General features: G+C 35.6%; 17 non-coding genes across 17 annotated transcripts; all 17 read right to left on the bottom strand.

Annotated features, from left to right (window-relative positions):
* Nucleotides 1-1,313: 1,313 nt before the first annotated feature.
* Nucleotides 1,314-1,385, bottom strand: TRNAH-GUG (transfer RNA histidin (anticodon GUG)). The gene has a single exon. It is a non-coding gene; the product is annotated as a tRNA-His (tRNA).
* Nucleotides 1,386-5,327: 3,942 nt separating this feature from the next.
* Nucleotides 5,328-5,399, bottom strand: TRNAH-GUG (transfer RNA histidin (anticodon GUG)). The gene has a single exon. It is a non-coding gene; the product is annotated as a tRNA-His (tRNA).
* A 1,726-nt stretch (nucleotides 5,400-7,125) lies between these two features.
* On the bottom strand, nucleotides 7,126-7,198 carry TRNAR-ACG (transfer RNA arginine (anticodon ACG)). The gene has a single exon. It is a non-coding gene; the product is annotated as a tRNA-Arg (tRNA).
* A 1,003-nt stretch (nucleotides 7,199-8,201) lies between these two features.
* On the bottom strand, nucleotides 8,202-8,273 carry TRNAH-GUG (transfer RNA histidin (anticodon GUG)). The gene has a single exon. It is a non-coding gene; the product is annotated as a tRNA-His (tRNA).
* Nucleotides 8,274-8,859: 586 nt separating this feature from the next.
* On the bottom strand, nucleotides 8,860-8,932 carry TRNAR-ACG (transfer RNA arginine (anticodon ACG)). The gene has a single exon. It is a non-coding gene; the product is annotated as a tRNA-Arg (tRNA).
* Nucleotides 8,933-9,359: 427 nt separating this feature from the next.
* Nucleotides 9,360-9,431, bottom strand: TRNAH-GUG (transfer RNA histidin (anticodon GUG)). The gene has a single exon. It is a non-coding gene; the product is annotated as a tRNA-His (tRNA).
* Nucleotides 9,432-10,017: 586 nt separating this feature from the next.
* TRNAR-ACG (transfer RNA arginine (anticodon ACG)) lies at nucleotides 10,018-10,090 on the bottom strand. The gene has a single exon. It is a non-coding gene; the product is annotated as a tRNA-Arg (tRNA).
* A 1,003-nt stretch (nucleotides 10,091-11,093) lies between these two features.
* On the bottom strand, nucleotides 11,094-11,165 carry TRNAH-GUG (transfer RNA histidin (anticodon GUG)). The gene has a single exon. It is a non-coding gene; the product is annotated as a tRNA-His (tRNA).
* Nucleotides 11,166-11,751: 586 nt separating this feature from the next.
* TRNAR-ACG (transfer RNA arginine (anticodon ACG)) lies at nucleotides 11,752-11,824 on the bottom strand. Its single transcript has one exon. It is a non-coding gene; the product is annotated as a tRNA-Arg (tRNA).
* Nucleotides 11,825-12,251: 427 nt separating this feature from the next.
* TRNAH-GUG (transfer RNA histidin (anticodon GUG)) lies at nucleotides 12,252-12,323 on the bottom strand. The gene has a single exon. It is a non-coding gene; the product is annotated as a tRNA-His (tRNA).
* Nucleotides 12,324-13,487: 1,164 nt separating this feature from the next.
* Nucleotides 13,488-13,560, bottom strand: TRNAR-ACG (transfer RNA arginine (anticodon ACG)). Its single transcript has one exon. It is a non-coding gene; the product is annotated as a tRNA-Arg (tRNA).
* Nucleotides 13,561-14,067: 507 nt separating this feature from the next.
* TRNAR-ACG (transfer RNA arginine (anticodon ACG)) lies at nucleotides 14,068-14,140 on the bottom strand. Its single transcript has one exon. It is a non-coding gene; the product is annotated as a tRNA-Arg (tRNA).
* Nucleotides 14,141-15,143: 1,003 nt separating this feature from the next.
* On the bottom strand, nucleotides 15,144-15,215 carry TRNAH-GUG (transfer RNA histidin (anticodon GUG)). Its single transcript has one exon. It is a non-coding gene; the product is annotated as a tRNA-His (tRNA).
* A 586-nt stretch (nucleotides 15,216-15,801) lies between these two features.
* Nucleotides 15,802-15,874, bottom strand: TRNAR-ACG (transfer RNA arginine (anticodon ACG)). Its single transcript has one exon. It is a non-coding gene; the product is annotated as a tRNA-Arg (tRNA).
* A 2,239-nt stretch (nucleotides 15,875-18,113) lies between these two features.
* On the bottom strand, nucleotides 18,114-18,186 carry TRNAR-ACG (transfer RNA arginine (anticodon ACG)). The gene has a single exon. It is a non-coding gene; the product is annotated as a tRNA-Arg (tRNA).
* A 426-nt stretch (nucleotides 18,187-18,612) lies between these two features.
* Nucleotides 18,613-18,684, bottom strand: TRNAH-GUG (transfer RNA histidin (anticodon GUG)). Its single transcript has one exon. It is a non-coding gene; the product is annotated as a tRNA-His (tRNA).
* A 586-nt stretch (nucleotides 18,685-19,270) lies between these two features.
* TRNAR-ACG (transfer RNA arginine (anticodon ACG)) lies at nucleotides 19,271-19,343 on the bottom strand. Its single transcript has one exon. It is a non-coding gene; the product is annotated as a tRNA-Arg (tRNA).
* Nucleotides 19,344-19,648: the final 305 nt, after the last annotated feature.

Below are 19,648 nucleotides of genomic sequence, written 5' to 3'. Positions count from 1 at the left end.
ATAATTCACAATTAAATTATTCAAAGCATGTTAAGATAGCTTTATAATAAGCATTAAACACAAATAGTGCAAGCACCTTCAAAGAATCTGCTTACTTTCTGAAATTTTCTTAAGATTCAGTATTGTGAAAAAATGGATGATTGAGAAACAAAATCAAAATGCCGTGACCTGTTTTCGAACCAGTGTTGCTGCGGCCACAACACAGAGTACTAACCTCTATACGATCATGACAATTTAAGTGAGCTAGGTAGGAGTCGAACCTACAATCTTTTGATCTATAGTCAGACGCGTTATCCATTGCCCACTGTCCCAGGTGTCTTGTAGCAATTGAAGAGTCTTTCCTGTTTTTGAGCCAGTTTTGGAGTTTTATGGTTATTGAAGTATATACAGAATCACATTTTGGAAATTGACTGTACACTATCTGCAGGGATTGTTTCCCAAAAATGTTTTAGGTAAAATAATCCTTGTGACTGCTAAAAGATCTTTAAAAAATGTGATGAACTTACTCAGACAGAGCCCAAACATTCTTCTTTCCTGAATTCCAGAATTTATGTCAAATTCCCAGTCCTTTAGTACAATAATTCACAATTAAATTATTCAAAGCATGTTAAGATAGCTTTATAATAAGCATTAAACACAAATAGTGCAAGCACCTTCAAAGAATCTGCTTACTTTCTGAAATTTTCTTAAGTTTCAGTATTGTGAAAAAATGGATGATTGTGAAACAAAATCAAAATGCTGTGACCCGTTTTCGAAATGGGGTTGCTGCAGCCACAACTCAGAGTACTAACTACTATACAATCACGGCAATTTAAGCGAGCAAAGTAGGAGTCGAACCTACAATCTTCTGATCTATAGTCAGACGCGTTATCTATTGCCCACTGTCCCAGGTGTCTTGTAGCAATTGAAGAGTCTTTCCTGTTTTTGAGCCTGTTTTAAAGTTTTATGGTTATTGAAGTATATACAGAATCACATTTTGGAAATTGACTGTACACTATCTGCAGGGATTGTTTCCCAAAAACGTTTTAGGTAAAATAATCCTTGTGACTGCTAAAAGATCTTTAAAAAATGTGATGAACTTACTCAGACAGAGCCCAAACATTCTTCTTTCCTGAATTCCAGAATTTATGTCAAATTCCCAGTCCTTTAGTACAATAATTCACAATTAAATTATTCAAAGCATGTTAAGATAGCTTTATAATAAGCATTAAACACAAATAGTGCAAGCACCTTCAAAGAATCTGCTTACTTTCTGAAATTTTCTTAAGATTCAGTATTGTGAAAAAATGGATGATTGAGAAACAAAATCAAAATGCCGTGACCCGGATTCGAACCGGGGTTGCTGCGGCCACAACGCAGAGTACTAACCACTATACGATCACGGCAATTTAAGCAAGCCAGGTAGGAGTCGAACCTACAAACTTATGATCCATAGTCAGACACGTTATCCATTGCGCCACTGGCCCAGGTGCCCTGTAGTAATTGAAGTGTCTTTCCTGTTTTTGAGCCTGTTTTAAAGTTTTATGGTTATTGAAGTACATACAGAATCACATTTTGGAAATTGACTGTACACTATCTGCAAGGATTGATTCCCAAAAACGTTTTAGGTACAATAATCCTTGTGACTGCTAAAAGATCTTTCAAAAATGTGATGAACTTACTCAGACAGAGCCCAAACATTCTTCTTTCCTGAATTCCAGAATTTATGTCAAATTCACAGTCCTTTAGTACAATTATTCACAATTAAATTATTCAAAGAATGTTAAGATAGCTTTATAATAAGCATTAAACACAAATAGTGCAAGCACCTTCAAAGAATCTGCTTACTTTCTGAAATTTTCTTAAGATTCAGTATTGTGAAAAAATGGATGATTGTGAAACAAAATCAAAATGCTGTGACCCATTTTCGAACCAGTGTTGCTGTGGCCACAACGCAGAGTACTAACCACTATACGATGATGGCAATTTAAGCGAGCCAGGTAGGAGTCGAACCTACAATCTACAGATCCATAGTCAGACACGTTATCCAGGTGCCCTGTAGTAATGGAAGTGTCTTTCCTCTTTTTGAGCCTGTTTTAAAGTTTTATGGTTATTGAAGTATATACAGAATCACATTTTGGAAATTGACTGTACACTATCTGCAGGGATTGTTTCCCAAAAACGTTTTAGGTAAAATAATCCTTGTGACTGCTAAAAGATCTTTAAAAAATGTGATGAACTTACTCAGACAGAGCCCAAATATTCTTCTTTCCTGAATTCCAGAATTTATGTCAAATTCCCAGTCCTTTAGTACAATAATTCACAATTAAATTATTCAAAGCATGTTAAGATAGCTTTATAATAAGCACTAAACACAAATAGTGAAAGCACCTTCAAAGAATCTGCTTACTTTCTGAAATTTTCTTAAGATTCAGTATTGCGAAAAAATGGATGATTGTGAAACAAAATCAAAATGCTGTGACCCGTTTTTGAAATGGGGTTGCTGCAGCCACAACGCAGAGTACTAACTACTATACAATCACGGCAATTTAAGCGAGCCAGGTAGGAGTCGAACCTACAATCTACAAATCCATAGTCAGACACGTTATCCATTGCACACTGTCCCGGGTGTCTTGTAGTAATTGAAGTGTCTTTCCTGTTTTTGAGCCGGTTTTCAGAATTTCATGGTTATTGAAGTATATACAGAATCACATTTTGGAAATTGACTGTACACTATCTGCAGGGATTGATTCCCAAAAACGTTTTAGGTACAATAATCCTTGTGACTGCTAAAAGATCTTTCAAAAATGTAATGAACTTACTCAGACAGAGCACAAACATTCTTCTTTCCTGAATTCCAGAATTTATGTCAAATTCACAGCCCTTTAGTAAAATAATTCACAATTAAATTATTCAAAGCATGTTAAGATAGCTTTATAATAAGCATTAAACACAAATAGTGCAAGCACCTTCAAAGAATCTGCTTACTTTCTGAAATTTTCTTAAGATTCAGTATTGTGTAAAAATGGATGATTGAGAAACAAAATCAAAATGCCGTGACCTGTTTTCGAACCGGGGTTGCAGCGGCCACAACGCAGAGTACTAACCACTATGCGATCAAGGCAATATAAGCGAGCCAGGTAGGAGTCGAACCTACAATCTTCTGATACGTAGTTAGACGCGTTATCCATTGCGCCACTGGCCCACGTGTTTTGTAGTAATTGAAGTGTCTTTCCTGTTTTTGAGCCTATTTTCAGAGTTTTATGGTTATTGAAGTATATACAGAATCACATTTTGGAAATTGACTGTAGACTATCTGCAGGGATTGTTTCCCAAAAACGTTTTAGGTAAAATAATAATTGTGACTGCTAAAAGATATTTCAAAAATGTGATGAACTTACTCAGAAGGAAGCCCAAACATTCTTCTTTCCTGAATTCTAGAATTTATGTCAAATTCCCAGTACTTTAGTACAATAATTCACAATTAAATTATTCAAAGCATGTTAAGATAGCTTTATAATAAGCATTAAACACAAATAGTGCAAGCACCTTCAAAGAATCTGCTTACTTTCTGAAATTTTCTTAAGATTCAGTATTGTGAAAAAATGGATGATTGTGAAACAAAATCAAAATGCCGTGACCCGGATTCGAACCGGGGTTGCTGCAGCTACAACGCAGAGTACTAACCACTATATGATCACGGCAATTTAAGCGAGCCAGGTAGGAGTCGAACCTACAATCTACAGATCCATAGTCAGACACGTTATCCAGGTGCCCTGTAGTAATTGAAGTGTCTTTCCTGTTTTTGAGCCTGTTTTAAAGTTTTATGGTTATTGAAGTATATACAGAATCACATTTTGGAAATTGACTGTACACTATCTGCAGGGATTGATTCCCAAAAACGTTTTAGGTACAATAATCCTTGTGACTGCTAAAAGATCTTTCAAAAATGTAATGAACTTACTCAGACAGAGCACAAACATTCTTCTTTCCTGAATTCCAGAATTTATGTCAAATTCCAAGTCCTTTAGTACAATAATTCACAATTAAATTATTCAAAGCATGTTAAGATAGCTTTATAATAAGCATTAAACACAAATAGTGCAAGCACCTTCAAAGAATCTGCTTACTTTCTGAAATTTTCTTAAGATTCAGTATTGTGAAAAAATGGATGATTGAGAAACAAAATCAAAATGTCGTGACCTGTTTTCGAACCAGTGTTGCTGCGGCCACAACACAGAGTACTAACCTCTATACGATCATGACAATTTAAGTGAGCTAGGTAGGAGTCGAACCTACAATCTTTTGATCTATAGTCAGACGCGTTATCCATTACCCACTGTCCCAGGTGTCTTGTAGCAATTGAAGAGTCTTTCCTGTTTTTGAGCCAGTTTTGGAGTTTTATGGTTATTGAAGTATATACAGAATCACATTTTGGAAATTGACTGTACACTATCTGCAGGGATTGTTTCCCAAAAATGTTTTAGGTAAAATAATCCTTGTGACTGCTAAAAGATCTTTAAAAAATGTGATGAACTTACTCAGACAGAGCCCAAACATTCTTCTTTCCTGAATTCCAGAATTTATGTCAAATTCCCAGTCCTTTAGTACAATAATTCACAATTAAATTATTCAAAGCATGTTAAGATAGCTTTATAATAAGCATTAAACACAAATAGTGCAAGCACCTTCAAAGAATCTGCTTACTTTCTGAAATTTTCTTAAGATTCAGTATTGTGAAAAAATGGATGATTGTGAAACAAAATCAAAATGCTGTGACCCGTTTTCGAAATGGGGTTGCTGCAGCCACAACTCAGAGTACTAACTACTATACAATCACGGCAATTTAAGCGAGCAAAGTAGGAGTCGAACCTACAATCTTCTGATCTATAGTCAGACGCGTTATCTATTGCCCACTGTCCCAGGTGTCTTGTAGCAATTGAAGAGTCTTTCCTGTTTTTGAGCCTGTTTTAAAGTTTTATGGTTATTGAAGTATATACAGAATCACATTTTGGAAATTGACTGTACACTATCTGCAGGGATTGTTTCCCAAAAATGTTTTAGGTAAAATAATCCTTGTGACTGCTAAAAGATCTTTAAAAAATGTGATGAACTTACTCAGACAGAGCCCAAACATTCTTCTTTCCTGAATTCCAGAATTTATGTCAAATTCCCAGTCCTTTAGTACAATAATTCACAATTAAATTATTCAAAGCATGTTAAGATAGCTTTATAATAAGCATTAAACACAAATAGTGCAAGCACCTTCAAAGAATCTGCTTACTTTCTGAAATTTTCTTAAGATTCAGTATTGTGAAAAAATGGATGATTGAGAAACAAAATCAAAATGCCGTGACCCGGATTCGAACCGGGGTTGCTGCGGCCACAACGCAGAGTACTAACCACTATACGATCACGGCAATTTAAGCAAGCCAGGTAGGAGTCGAACCTACAAACTTATGATCCATAGTCAGACACGTTATCCATTGCGCCACTGGCCCAGGTGCCCTGTAGTAATTGAAGTGTCTTTCCTGTTTTTGAGCCTGTTTTAAAGTTTTATGGTTATTGAAGTACATACAGAATCACATTTTGGAAATTGACTGTACACTATCTGCAAGGATTGATTCCCAAAAACGTTTTAGGTACAATAATCCTTGTGACTGTTAAAAGATCTTTCAAAAATGTGATGAACTTACTCAGACAGAGCCCAAACATTCTTCTTTCCTGAATTCCAGAATTTATGTCAAATTCACAGTCCTTTAGTACAATTATTCACAATTAAATTATTCAAAGAATGTTAAGATAGCTTTATAATAAGCATTAAACACAAATAGTGCAAGCACCTTCAAAGAATCTGCTTACTTTCTGAAATTTTCTTAAGATTCAGTATTGTGAAAAAATGGATGATTGTGAAACAAAATCAAAATGCTGTGACCCATTTTCGAACCAGTGTTGCTGTGGCCACAACGCAGAGTACTAACCACTATACGATGATGGCAATTTAAGCGAGCCAGGTAGGAGTCGAACCTACAATCTACAGATCCATAGTCAGACACGTTATCCAGGTGCCCTGTAGTAATGGAAGTGTCTTTCCTCTTTTTGAGCCTGTTTTAAAGTTTTATGGTTATTGAAGTATATACAGAATCACATTTTGGAAATTGACTGTACACTATCTGCAGGGATTGTTTCCCAAAAACGTTTTAGGTAAAATAATCCTTGTGACTGCTAAAAGATCTTTAAAAAATGTGATGAACTTACTCAGACAGAGCCCAAATATTCTTCTTTCCTGAATTCCAGAATTTATGTCAAATTCCCAGTCCTTTAGTACAATAATTCACAATTAAATTATTCAAAGCATGTTAAGATAGCTTTATAATAAGCACTAAACACAAATAGTGAAAGCACCTTCAAAGAATCTGCTTACTTTCTGAAATTTTCTTAAGATTCAGTATTGTGAAAAAATGGATGATTGTGAAACAAAATCAAAATGCTGTGATCCGTTTTTGAAATGGGGTTGCTGCAGCCACAACGCAGAGTACTAACTACTATACAATCACGGCAATTTAAGCGAGCCAGGTAGGAGTCGAACCTACAATCTACAAATCCATAGTCAGACACGTTATCCATTGCACACTGTCCCGGGTGTCTTGTAGTAATTGAAGTGTCTTTCCTGTTTTTGAGCCGGTTTTCAGAATTTCATGGTTATTGAAGTATATACAGAATCACATTTTGGTAATTGACTGTACACTATCTGCAGGGATTGTTTCCCAAAAACGTTTTAGGTAAAATAATCCTTGTGACTGCTAAAAGATATTTAAAAAATGTGATGAACTTACTCAGACAGAGCCCAAACATTCTTCTTTCCTGAATTCCAGAATTTATGTCAAATTCCCAGTCCTTTAGTACAATAATTCACAATTAAATTATTCAAAGCATGTTAAGATAGCTTTATAATAAGCGTTAAACACAAATAGTGCAAGCACCTTCAAAGAATCTGCTTACTTTCTGAAATTTTCTTAAGATTCAGTATTGTGAAAAAATGGATGATTGTGAAACAAAATCAAAATGCTGTGACCCGTTTTTGAAATGGGGTTGCTGCAGCCACAACACAGAGTACTAACTACTATACAATCATGGCAATTTAAGCGAGCCAGGTAGGAGTCGAACCTACAATCTTCTGATCCGTAGTCAGACGCATTATCCATTGCGCCACTGGCCCACGTGTTTTGTAGTAATTGAAGTGTCTTTCCTGTTTTTGAGCCTTTTTTCAGAGTTTTATGGTTATTGAAGTATATACAGAATCACATTTTGGAAATTGACTGTACACTATCTGCAGGGATTGCTTCCCAAAAACGTTTTAGGTAAAATAATCCTTGTGACTGCTAAAAAATCTTTAAAAAATGTGATGAACTTACTCAGACAGAGCCCAAACATTCTTCTTTCCTGAATTCCAGAATTTATGTCAAATTCCCAGTCCTTTAGTACAATAATTCACAATTAAATTATTCAAAGCATGTTAAGATAGCTTTATAATAAGCATTAAACACAAATAGTGCAAGCACCTTCAAAGAATCTGCTTACTTTCTGAAATTTTCTTAAGATTCAGTATTGTGAAAAAATGGATGATTGTGAAACAAAATCAAAATGCCGTGACCCGTTTTCGAAATGGGGTTGCTGCAGCCACAACGCAGAGTACTAACTACTATACAATCACGGCAATATAAGCAAGCCAGGTAGGAGTCGAACCTACAATCTTCTGATCTATAGTCAGACGTGTTATCCATTGCCCACTGTCCCAGGTGTCTTGTAGCAATTGAAGAGTCTTTCCTGTTTTTGAGCCTGTTTTAATGTTTTATGGTTATTGAAGTATATACAGAATCACATTTTGGAAATTGACTGTACACTATCTGCAGGGATTGTTTCCCAAAAATGTTTTAGGTACAATAATCCTTGTGACTGCTACAAGATCTTTAAAAAATGTAATGAACTTACTCAGACAGAGCCCAAACATTCTTCTTTCCTGAATTCTAGAATTTATGTCAAATTCCCAGTCCTTTAGTAAAATAATTCACAATTAAATTATTCAAAGCATGTTAAGATAGCTTTATAATAAGCATTAAACACAAATAGTGCAAGCACCTTCAAAGAATCTGCTTACTTTCTGAAATTTTCTTAAGATTCAGTATTGTGAAAAAATGGATGATTGAGAAACAAAATCAAAATGCCGTGACCCGGATTCGAACCGGGGTTGCTGCGGCCACAACGCAGAGTACTAACCACTATACGATCACGGCAATTTTAGTGAGCCAGGTAGGAGTAGAACCTACAATCTACAGATCCATAGTCAGACACGTTATCCATTGCCCACTGTCCCAGGTGTCTTGTAGTAATTGAAGTGTCTTTCCTGTTTTTGAGCCTGTTTTCAGAATTTTATGGTTATTGAAGTATATACAGAATCACATTTTGGAAATTGACTGTACCCTATCTGCAGGGATTGCTTCCCAAAAACGTTTTAGGTACAATAATCCTTGTGACTGCTAAAAGATCTTTCAAAAATGTAATGAACTTACTCAGACAGAGCACAAACATTCTTCTTTCCTGAATTCCAGAATTTATGTCAAATTCCCAGTCCTTTAGTAAAATAATTCACAATTAAATTATTCAAAGCATGTTAAGATAGCTTTATAATAAGCATTAAACACAAATAGTGCAAGCACCTTCAAAGAATCTGCTTACTTTCTGAAATTTTCTTAAGATTCAGTATTGTGAAAAAATGGATGATTGAGAAACAAAATCAAAATGTCGTGACCTGTTTTCGAACCGGGGTTGCTGCGGCCACAACGCAGAGTACTAACCACTATGCGATCAAGGCAATATAAACGAGCCAGGTAGGAGTCGAACCTACAATCTTCTGATCCGTAGTCAGATGCGTTATCCATTGCGCCACTGGCCCTCGTGTTTTGTAGTAATTGAAGTGTCTTTCCTGTTTTTGAGCCTATTTTCAGAGTTTTATGGTTATTGAAGTATATACAGAATCACATTTTGGAAATTGACTGTAGACTATCTGCAGGGATTGTTTCCCAAAAACGTTTTAGGTAAAATAATAATTGTGACTGCTAAAAGATATTTCAAAAATGTGATGAACTTACTCAGAAGGAAGCCCAAACATTCTTCTTTCCTGAATTCTAGAATTTATGTGAAATTCCCAGTACTTTAGTACAATAATTCACAATTAAATTATTCAAAGCATGTTAAGATAGCTTTATAATAAGCATTAAACACAAATAGTGCAAGCACCTTCAAAGAATCTCCTTACTTTCTGAAATTTTCTTAAGATTCAGTATTGTGAAAAAATGGATGATTGAGAAACAAAATCAAAATGCCGTGACCCGGATTCGAACCGGGGTTGCTGCGGCCACAACGCAGAGTACTAACCACTATACGATCACGGCAATATAAGCGAGCCAGGTAGGAGTCGAACCTACAATCTTCAGATCCATAGTCAGACACGTTATCCATTGCCCACTGTCCCGGGTGTCTTGTAGTAATTGAAGTGTCTTTCCTGTTTTTGAGCCTGTTTTCAGAATTTCATGGTTATTGAAGTATATACAGAATCACATTTTGGTAATTGACTGTACACTATCTGCAGGGATTGTTTCCCAAAAACGTTTTAGGTAAAATAATCCTTGTGACTGCTAAAAGATATTTAAAAAATGTGATGAACTTACTCAGACAGAGCCCAAACATTCTTCTTTCCTGAATTCCAGAATTTATGTCAAATTCCCAGTCCTTTAGTACAATAATTCACAATTAAATTATTCAAAGCATGTTAAGATAGCTTTATAATAAGCGTTAAACACAAATAGTGCAAGCACCTTCAAAGAATCTGCTTACTTTCTGAAATTTTCTTAAGATTCAGTATTGTGAAAAAATGGATGATTGTGAAACAAAATCAAAATGCTGTGACCCGTTTTTGAAATGGGGTTGCTGCAGCCACAACGCAGAGTACTAACTACTATACAATCACGGCAATTTAAGCGAGCCAGGTAGGAGTCGAACCTACAATCTTCTGATCCGTAGTCAGACGCATTATCCATTGCGCCACTGGCCCACGTGTTTTGTAGTAATTGAAGTGTCTTTCCTGTTTTTGAGCCTTTTTTCAGAGTTTTATGGTTATTGAAGTATATACAGAATCACATTTTGGAAATTGACTGTACACTATCTGCAGGGATTGCTTCCCAAAAACGCTTTAGGTAAAATAATCCTTGTGACTGCTAAAAAATCTTTAAAAAATGTGATGAACTTACTCAGACAGAGCCCAAACATTCTTCTTTCCTGAATTCCAGAATTTATGTCAAATTCCCATTCCTTTAGTACAATAATTCACAATTAAATTATTCAAAGCATGTTAAGATAGCTTTATAAAAAGCATTAAACACAAATAGTGCAAGCACCTTCAAAGAATCTGCTTACTTTCTGAAATTTTCTTAAGATTCAGTATTGTGAAAAAATGGATGATTGTGAAACAAAATCAAAATGCTGTGACCCGTTTTCGAAATGGGGTTGCTGCAGCCACAACGCAGAGTACTAACTACTATACAATCACGGCAATATAAGCAAGCCAGGTAGGAGTCGAACCTACAATCTTCTGATCTATAGTCAGACGCGTTATCCATTGCCCACTGTCCCAGGTGTCTTGTAGCAATTGAAGAGTCTTTCCTGTTTTTGAGCCTGTTTTAATGTTTTATGGTTATTGAAGTATATACAGAATCACATTTTGGAAATTGACTGTACACTATCTGCAGGGATTGTTTCCCAAAAATGTTTTAGGTACAATAATCCTTGTGACTGCTACAAGATCTTTAAAAAATGTAATGAACTTACTCAGACAGAGCCCAAACATTCTTCTTTCCTGAATTCTAGAATTTATGTCAAATTCCCAGTCCTTTAGTAAAATAATTCACAATTAAATTATTCAAAGCATGTTAAGATAGCTTTATAATAAGCATTAAACACAAATAGTGCAAGCACCTTCAAAGAATCTGCTTACTTTCTGAAATTTTCTTAAGATTCAGTATTGTGAAAAAATGGATGATTGAGAAACAAAATCAAAATGCCGTGACCCGGATTCGAACCGGGGTTGCTGCGGCCACAACGCAGAGTACTAACCACTATACGATCACGACAATTTTAGTGAGCCAGGTAGGAGTAGAACCTACAATCTACAGATCCATAGTCAGACACGTTATCCATTGCCCACTGTCCCAGGTGTCTTGCAGTAATTGAAGTGTCTTTCCTGTTTTTGAGCCTGTTTTCAGAATTTTATGGTTATTGAAGTATATACAGAATCACATTTTGGAAATTGACTGTACCCTATCTGCAGGGATTGCTTCCCAAAAACGTTTTAGGTACAATAATCCTTGTGACTGCTAAAAGATCTTTCAAAAATGTAATGAACTTACTCAGACAGAGCACAAACATTCTTCTTTCCTGAATTCCAGAATTTATGTCAAATTCCCAGTCCTTTAGTAAAATAATTCACAATTAAATTATTCAAAGCATGTTAAGATAGCTTTATAATAAGCATTAAACACAAATAGTGCAAGCACCTTCAAAGAATCTGCTTACTTTCTGAAATTTTCTTAAGATTCAGTATTGTGAAAAAATGGATGATTGAGAAACAAAATCAAAATTTCGTGACCTGTTTTCGAACCGGGGTTGCTGCGGCCACAACGCAGAGTACTAACCACTATGCGATCAAGGCAATATAAACGAGCCAGGTAGGAGTCGAACCTACAATCTTCTGATCCGTAGTCAGACGCGTTATCCATTGCGCCACTGGCCCTCGTGTTTTGTAGTAATTGAAGTGTCTTTCCTGTTTTTGAGCCTATTTTCAGAGTTTTATGGTTATTGAAGTATATACAGAATCACATTTTGGAAATTGACTGTAGACTATCTGCAGGGATTGTTTCCCAAAAACGTTTTAGGTAAAATAATAATTGTGACTGCTAAAAGATATTTCAAAAATGTCATGAACTTACTCAGAAGGAAGCCCAAACATTCTTCTTTCCTGAATTCTAGAATTTATGTCAAATTCCCAGTACTTTAGTACAATAATTCACAATTAAATTATTCAAAGCATGTTAAGATAGCTTTATAATAAGCATTAAACACAAATAGTGCAAGCACCTTCAAAGAATCTGCTTACTTTCTGAAATTTTCTTAAGATTCAGTATTGTGAAAAAATGGATGATTGAGAAACAAAATCAAAATGCCGTGACCCGGATTCGAACCGGGGTTGCTGCGGCCACAACGCAGAGTACTAACCACTATACGATCACGGCAATATAAGCGAGCCAGGTAGGAGTCGAACCTACAATCTACAGATCCATAGTCAGACACGTTATCCATTGCCCACTGTCCCGGGTGTCTTGTAGTAATTGAAGTGTCTTTCCTGTTTTTGAGCCTGTTTTCAGAATTTTATGGTTATTGAAGTATATACAGAATCACATTTTGGTAATTGACTGTACACTATCTGCAGGGATTGTTTCCCAAAAACGTTTTAGGTAAAATAATCCTTGTGACTGCTAAAAGATATTTAAAAAATGTGATGAACTTACTCAGACAGAGCCCAAACATTCTTCTTTCCTGAATTCCAGAATTTATGTCAAATTCCCAGTCCTTTAGTACAATAATTCACAATTAAATTATTCAAAGCATGTTAAGATAGCTTTATAATAAGCGTTAAACACAAATAGTGCAAGCACCTTCAAAGAATCTGCTTACTTTCTGAAATTTTCTTAAGATTCAGTATTGTGAAAAAATGGATGATTGTGAAACAAAATCAAAATGCTGTGACCCGTTTTCGAAATAGGGTTGCTGCAGCCACAACGCAGAGTACTAACTACTATACAATCACGGCAATTTAAGCGAGCCAGGTAGGAGTCGAACCTACAATCTTCTGATCCGTAGTCAGACAAGTTATCCATTGCGCCACTGGCCCACGTGTTTTGTAGTAATTGAAGTGTCTTTCCTGTTTTTGAGCCTTTTTCAGAGTTTTATGGTTATTGAAGTATATACAGAATCACATTTTGGAAATTGACTGTACCCTATCTGCAGGGATTGCTTCCCAAAAACGTTTTAGGTACAATAATCCTTGTGACTGCTAAAAGATCTTTCAAAAATGTAATGAACTTACTCAGACAGAGCACAAACATTCTTCTTTCCTGAATTCCAGAATTTATGTCAAATTCCCAGTCCTTTAGTAAAATAATTCACAATTAAATTATTCAAAGCATGTTAAGATAGCTTTATAATAAGCATTAAACACAAATAGTGCAAGCACCTTCAAAGAATCTGCTTACTTTCTGAAATTTTCTTAAGATTCAGTATTGTGAAAAAATGGATGATTGAGAAACAAAATCAAAATTTCGTGACCTGTTTTCGAACCGGGGTTGCTGCGGCCACAACGCAGAGTACTAACCACTATGCGATCAAGGCAATATAAACGAGCCAGGTAGGAGTCGAACCTACAATCTTCTGATCCGTAGTCAGACGCGTTATCCATTGCGCCACTGGCCCTCGTGTTTTGTAGTAATTGAAGTGTCTTTCCTGTTTTTGAGCCTATTTTCAGAGTTTTATGGTTATTGAAGTATATACAGAATCACATTTTGGAAATTGACTGTAGACTATCTGCAGGGATTGTTTCCCAAAAACGTTTTAGGTAAAATAATAATTGTGACTGCTAAAAGATATTTCAAAAATGTGATGAACTTACTCAGAAGGAAGCCCAAACATTCTTCTTTCCTGAATTCCAGAATTTATGTCAAATTCCCAGTCCTTTAGTACAATAATTCACAATTAAATTATTCAAAGCATGTTAAGATAGCTTTATAATAAGCATTAAACACAAATAGTGCAAGCACCTTCAAAGAATCTGCTTACTTTCTGAAATTTTCTTAAGATTCAGTATTGTGAAAAAATGGATGATTGTGAAACAAAATCAAAATGCTGTGACCCGTTTTTGAAATGGGGTTGCTGCAGCCACAACGCAGAGTACTAACTACTATACAATCACAGCAATTTAAGCGAGCCAGGTAGGAGTCGAACCTACAATCTTCTGATCCGTAGTCAGACGCATTATCCATTGCGCCACTGGCCCACGTGTTTTGTAGTAATTGAAGTGTCTTTCCTGTTTTTGAGCCTTTTTTCAGAGTTTTATGGTTATTGAAGTATATACAGAATCACATTTTGGAAATTGACTGTACACTATCTGCAGGGATTGCTTCCCAAAAACGCTTTAGGTAAAATAATCCTTGTGACTGCTAAAAAATCTTTAAAAAATGTGATGAACTTACTCAGACAGAGCCCAAACATTCTTCTTTCCTGAATTCCAGAATTTATGTCAAATTCCCATTCCTTTAGTACAATAATTCACAATTAAATTATTCAAAGCATGTTAAGATAGCTTTATAAAAAGCATTAAACACAAATAGTGCAAGCACCTTCAAAGAATCTGCTTACTTTCTGAAATTTTCTTAAGATTCAGTATTGTGAAAAAATGGATGATTGTGAAACAAAATCAAAATGCTGTGACCCGTTTTCGAAATGGGGTTGCTGCAGCCACAACGCAGAGTACTAACTACTATACAATCACGGCAATATAAGCAAGCCAGGTAGGAGTCGAACCTACAATCTTCTGATCTATAGTCAGACGCGTTATCCATTGCCCACTGTCCCAGGTGTCTTGTAGCAATTGAAGAGTCTTTCCTGTTTTTGAGCCTGTTTTAATGTTTTATGGTTATTGAAGTATATACAGAATCACATTTTGGAAATTGACTGTACACTATCTGCAGGGATTGTTTCCCAAAAATGTTTTAGGTACAATAATCCTTGTGACTGCTACAAGATCTTTAAAAAATGTAATGAACTTACTCAGACAGAGCCCAAACATTATTCTTTCCTGAATTCTAGAATTTATGTCAAATTCCCAGTCCTTTAGTAAAATAATTCACAATTAAATTATTCAAAGCATGTTAAGATAGCTTTATAATAAGCATTAAACACAAATAGTGCAAGCACCTTCAAAGAATCTGCTTACTTTCTGAAATTTTCTTAAGATTCAGTATTGTGAAAAAATGGATGATTGAGAAACAAAATCAAAATGCCGTGACCCGGATTCGAACCGGGGTTGCTGCGGCCACAACGCAGAGTACTAACCACTATACGATCACGACAATTTTAGTGAGCCAGGTAGGAGTAGAACCTACAATCTACAGATCCATAGTCAGACACGTTATCCATTGCCCACTGTCCCAGGTGTCTTGCAGTAATTGAAGTGTCTTTCCTGTTTTTGAGCCTGTTTTCAGAATTTTATGGTTATTGAAGTATATACAGAATCACATTTTGGAAATTGACTGTACCCTATCTGCAGGGATTGCTTCCCAAAAACGTTTTAGGTACAATAATCCTTGTGACTGCTAAAAGATCTTTCAAAAATGTAATGAACTTACTCAGACAGAGCACAAACATTCTTCTTTCCTGAATTCCAGAATTTATGTCAAATTCCCAGTCCTTTAGTAAAATAATTCACAATTAAATTATTCAAAGCATGTTAAGATAGCTTTATAATAAGCATTAAACACAAATAGTGCAAGCACCTTCAAAGAATCTGCTTACTTTCTGAAATTTTCTTAAGATTCAGTATTGTGAAAAAATGGATGATTGAGAAACAAAATCAAAATTTCGTGACCTGTTTTCGAACCGGGGTTGCTGCGGCCACAACGCAGAGTACTAACCACTATGTGATCAAGGCAATATAAACGAGCCAGGTAGGAGTCGAACCTACAATCTTCTGATCCGTAGTCAGACGCGTTATCCATTGCGCCACTGGCCCTCGTGTTTTGTAGTAATTGAAGTGTCTTTCCTGTTTTTGAGCCTATTTTCAGAGTTTTATGGTTATTGAAGTATATACAGAATCACATTTTGGAAATTGACTGTAGACTATCTGCAGGGATTGTTTCCCAAAAACGTTTTAGGTAAAATAATCCTTGTGACTGCTAAAAGATATTTAAAAAATGTGATGAACTTACTCAGACAGAGCCCAAACATTCTTCTTTCCTGAATTCCAGAATTTATGTCAAATTCCCAGTCCTTTAGTACAATAATTCACAATTAAATTATTCAAAGCATGTTAAGATAGCTTTATAATAAGCGTTAAACACAAATAGTGCAAGCACCTTCAAAGAATCTGCTTACTTTCTGAAATTTTCTTAAGATTCAGTATTGTGAAAAAATGGATGATTGTGAAACAAAATCAAAATGCTGTGACCCGTTTTCGAAATAGGGTTGCTGCAGCCACAACGCAGAGTACTAACTACTATACAATCACGGCAATTTAAGCGAGCCAGGTAGGAGTCGAACCTACAATCTTCTGATCCGTAGTCAGACGCGTTATGCATTGCGCCACTGGCCCTCATGTTTTCTAGTAATTGAAGTGTCTTTCCTGTTTTTGATCCTTTTTTCAGAGTTTTATTGTTATTGAAGTATATACAGAATCACATTTTGGAAATTGACTGTACACTATCTGCAGGGATTGTTTCCCAAAAACGTTTTAGGTAAAATAATCCTTGTGACTGCTAAAAGATCTTTGAAAAATGTGATGAACTTACTCAGACAGAGCCCAAACATTCTTCTTTCCTGAATTCCAGAATTTATGTCAAATTCCCAGTCCTTTAGTACAATAATTCACAATTAAATTATTCAAAGCATGTTAAGATAGCTTTATAATAAGCGTTAAACACAAATAGTGCAAGCACCTTCAAAGAATCTGCTTACTTTCTGAAATTTTCTTAAGATTCAGTATTGTGAAAAAATGGATGACTGTGAAACAAAATCAAAATGCTGTGACCCATTTTCGAAATTGGGTTGCTGCAGCCACAACACAGAGTACTAACTATTATACAATCACGGCAATTTATGCGAATCAGGTAGGAGTCGAATCTACAAACTTATGATCCATAGTCAGACACGTTATCCATTGCGCCACTGGCCCAGGTGCGCTGTAGTAATTGAAGTGTCTTTCCTGTTTTTGAGCCTGTTTTCAGAATTTTATGGTTATTGAAGTATATACAGAATCACATTTTGTAATTGACTGTACACTATCTGCAGGGATTGTTTCCCAAAAACGTTTTAGGTAAAATAATCCTTGTGACTGCTGAAAGATCTTTAAAAAATGTGATGAACTTACTCAGACAGAGCCCAAACATTCTTCTTTCCTGAATTCCAGAATTTATGTCAAATTCCCAGTCCTTTAGTACAATAATTCACAGTTAAATTATTCAAAGCATGTTAAGATAGCTTTATAATAAGCATTAAACACAAATAGTGCAAGCACCTTCAAAGAATCTGCTTACTTTCTGAAATTTTCTTAAGATTCAGTATTGTGAAAAAATGGATGATTGAGAAACAAAATCAAAATGCCGTGACCCGGATTCGAACCAGTGTTGCTGCGGCCACAACACAGAGTACTAACCTCTATACGATCATGACAATTTAAGTGAGCTAGGTAGGAGTCGAACCTACAATCTTTTGATCTATAGTCAGAGCGTTATCCATTGCCCACTGTCCCAGGTGTCTTGTAGCAATTGAAGAGTCTTTCCTGTTTTTGAGCCAGTTTTGGAGTTTTATGGTTATTGAAGTATATACAGAATCACATTTTGGAAATTGACTGTACACTATCTGCAGGGATTGTTTCCCAAAAATGTTTTAGGTAAAATAATCCTTGTGACTGCTAAAAGATCTTTAAAAAATGTGATGAACTTACTCAGACAGAGCCCAAACATTCTTTTTTCCTGAATTCCAGAATTTATGTCAAATTCCAAGTCCTTTAGTACAATAATTCACAATTAAATTATTCAAAGCATGTTAAGATAGCTTTATAATAAGCATTAAACACAAATAGTGCAAGCACCTTCAAAGAATCTGCTTACTTTCTGAAATTTTCTTAAGATTCAGTATTGTGAAAAAATGGATGATTGTGAAACAAAATCAAAATGCTGTGACCCGTTTTTGAAATGGGGTTGCTGCAGCCACAACGCAGAGTACTAACTACTATACAATCACGGCAATATAAGCGAGCCAGGTAGGCGTCGAACCTACAATCTTCTGATCCGTAGTCAGACGCGTTATCCATTGCGCCACTGGCCCACGTGTTTTGTAGTAATTGAAGTGTCTTTCCTGTTTTTGAGCCTTTTTTCAGAGTTTTAAGGTTATTGAAGTATATACAGAATCACATTTTGGAAATTGACTGTACACTATCTGCAGGGATTGCTTCCCAAAAACGTTTTAGGTAAAATAATCCTTGTGACTGCTAAAAGATCTTTAAAAAATGTGATGAACTTACTCAGACAGAGCCCAAACATTCTTCTTTCCTGAATTCCAGAATTTATGTCAAATTCCCAGTACTTTAGTACAATAATTCACAATTAAATTATTCAAAGCATGTTAAGATAGCTTTATAATAAGCATTAAACACAAATAGTGCAAGCACCTTCAAAGAATCTCCTTACTTTCTGAAATTTTCTTAAGATTCAGTATTGTGAAAAAATGGATGATTGAGAAACAAAATCAAAATGCCGTGACCCGGATTCGAACCGGGGTTGCTGCGGCCACAACGCAGAGTACTAACCACTATACGATCACGGCAATATAAGCGAGCCAGGTAGGAGTCGAACCTACAATCTACAGATCCATAGTCAGACACGTTATCCATTGCCCACTGTCCCGGGTGTCTTGTAGTAATTGAAGTGTCTTTCCTGTTTTTGAGCCTGTTTTCAGAATTTCATGGTTATTGAAGTATATACAGAATCACATTTTGGTAATTGACTGTACACTATCTGCAGGGATTGTTTCCCAAAAACGTTTTAGGTAAAATAATCCTTGTGACTGCTAAAAGATATTTAAAAAATGTGATGAACTTACTCAGACAGAGCCCAAACATTCTTCTTTCCTGAATTCCAGAATTTATGTCAAATTCCCAGTCCTTTAGTACAATAATTCACAATTAAATTATTCAAAGCATGTTAAGATAGCTTTATAATAAGCGTTAAACACAAATAGTGCAAGCACCTTCAAAGAATCTGCTTACTTTCTGAAATTTTCTTAAGATTCAGTATTGTGAAAAAATGGATGATTGTGAAACAAAATCAAAATGCTGTGACCCGTTTTTGAAATGGGGTTGCTGCAGCCACAACGCAGAGTACTAACTACTATACAATCACAGCAATTTAAGCGAGCCAGGTAGGAGTCGAACCTACAATCTTCTGATCCGTAGTCAGACGCATTATCCATTGCGCCACTGGCCCACGTGTTTTGTAGTAATTGAAGTGTCTTTCCTGTTTTTGAGCCTTTTTTCAGAGTTTTATGGTTATTGAAGTATATACAGAATCACATTTTGGAAATTGACTGTACACTATCTGCAGGGATTGCTTCCCAAAAACGCTTTAGGTAAAATAATCCTTGTGACTGCTAAAAAATCTTTAAAAAATGTGATGAACTTACTCAGACAGAGCCCAAACATTCTTCTTTCCTGAATTCCAGAATTTATGTCAAATTCCCATTCCTTTAGTACAATAATTCACAATTAAATTATTCAAAGCATGTTAAGATA

This window comes from Taudactylus pleione, unplaced genomic scaffold (assembly GCF_031769625.1).
Source record: "Taudactylus pleione unplaced genomic scaffold, aTauple2 ptg000551l, whole genome shotgun sequence".
Taxonomy (NCBI): Eukaryota; Metazoa; Chordata; class Amphibia; order Anura; family Myobatrachidae; genus Taudactylus; species Taudactylus pleione.
Note: the sequence above shows the minus strand (reverse complement) of the source record. Positions and strands in the feature narration are given on the sequence as shown.